The sequence below is a fragment of the Lepidothrix coronata genome, unplaced genomic scaffold (genome assembly GCF_001604755.1).
Source record: "Lepidothrix coronata isolate B3197 unplaced genomic scaffold, Lepidothrix_coronata-1.0 Scaffold352, whole genome shotgun sequence".
NCBI lineage: Eukaryota > Metazoa > Chordata > Aves > Passeriformes > Pipridae > Lepidothrix > Lepidothrix coronata.
This window is the reverse complement of record NW_016690532.1, coordinates 52,122-53,958: the sequence shown is the minus strand read 5'-3', so window position 1 is coordinate 53,958 and position 1,837 is coordinate 52,122.

Here is a 1,837-nt window from a genome sequence, read left to right as displayed (position 1 = left end):
CCGGGATCCGGCCGGGGCAGGGCGGGACCCCAGAGGGGGGGAGACCCCTCGGGGGGGGCCCCCGTCCCTGCCCGCTCCGGCCCCCCCGCACCCCCCGCACCCCGGAAGGGCCGGATCCGCCCGGGAGTTGTTTTTCAGTCCCCAAAGGGAAAACACCGAGGGCTGGACGCGCAGGTGGGGCCGGCGCGTCACCCCACAGGCCGGGGGGTGCTCTGGTGCTCTGGTGCGGGGGGCGTGCGGGGGTCGCGCCCGACCCCTCGGTGTCCCCCCTGCTCCGTGTGCCACCGGTGACGCCCCGGGGGTGCCACCCACGGGGTCCGGATCACACGGGGGGCTCCCACCCCGAGAGGGAACAGTGGGGGGCCCGGGGGCACCACGGGGAGCGGGACCAGCGCTGCTCCCCCCAAACCCTCGTCCCCATCCTCTCTCAGAGCCCCCTTTGTTTGGGGCCGGGCCCGGCGCACACAGACCCCTTTGTGCCGCCGCCGGCGGGGCCGAGGGCAGGAGGTCGGGTCTGGCCCCCCCTTCCCGGCCGGGTCCCCCCGGTGCTATTCCTGGCGGCGGGGGCCGGGGGGCCGCGGTGGCACGCGGCTGATAGCGGGGACGTGCCGGAGCTGCCAGCGAGGCCCCGCGCTGATAACGCCCGGCCGCGACGCCGCCGCGGCGCCCGGGGGGGCCCGGCCTCGCCCCCCACCACCCCCTGGGCAGGTGCACCCCGGGGGTCGGGCACCGGCAGCCCCTCGTACCCGGGGGGTCAGGTCGGACTGGTTGAGCAGCCGTTAATGATTCACCACCTTGCCCAAACACACTGAGCGTTCCCAGCCACGAGGGTCCAGGGAGGGGCTGGATCCTGCCCCGCTGGCATCCTGGAGAACCCCCAGGCAGGTCCCAGCTGCGCCCCCCCCGCCCCCCGTGTTTCACGGGGATCCCACTCCCCCCGCTTTGGGCCCCGCTGTGCCCATCGCCGGGGCGTCGAGGCTGGGGGCCGCGCTCGACACAGCTGGGACCTTTTTATAGCCCCTTTCCCTGTTAAAATAGCTCCGGCCGAGGCGGGGGGAGCGCGAGGGGGGGGCTGCAGGCCCCGCGCCCCTTCCCGTTCGTGCACCGAGCTGCCCGTTCTCTGCAGCCGCCTCCGGAGGGGTCTCGGGGCCGGACAAAGCTGCCTTTTACCCACCGCGGCCCCCCCGCGCCGGGGCCCTGAGTCACGTCTGCTGGGCCGGGGGGGGGCCCGCACCCCGCTGTGCCCCGGGGGTACCGGTTTCGGGGGGCTCAGCCTCCCCCCGCCCGCCCGCCACAATCGCCCCTTTGTGCGGTGGCGGGGAGGGGGCGCGTCCTTCCCCGCGCACAAAGGGGGCCCTGTGCGCCCACGCGGGGGGGACGGAGCCCTTCACCCCGGGGGGACCCCCCGCCCCCTGCGCTCGGGGGTGTCCGGGGGGCTCGGGCGTCGGGGCGGGTGGGTCGGGCCGGGCCGGGGCCGAAGTCCGGGCGGGGTGTGCCGGGCGTGGGGGGGCCGTGCCCGCGGCACCCGCCTTGCGCAACCCTTGCCCGGCCGGTTCGGGCACCGCGCAGGGGTGGGGAGGGGAGGGTGGGGGAGCACCCGTCACCCCCCCCCCGGGCACTGCCACCCCCACGGCGGGGACAGAGCTGGGGCAGGGCTTTGGGGGGCACAGGGATGGCACAGGGCGAGCGTGGGGGGGACACCACGGAGGGGACGAGGACACCGTGGGGGCACCACTATGGCCAGGACACCACGGAGGGGACAGGGATACCACAGGGAGGGGATGGGGACAGTGTGGCAGGGACACCATGGGGGTGACCAGGACACTTTGGGGGCACC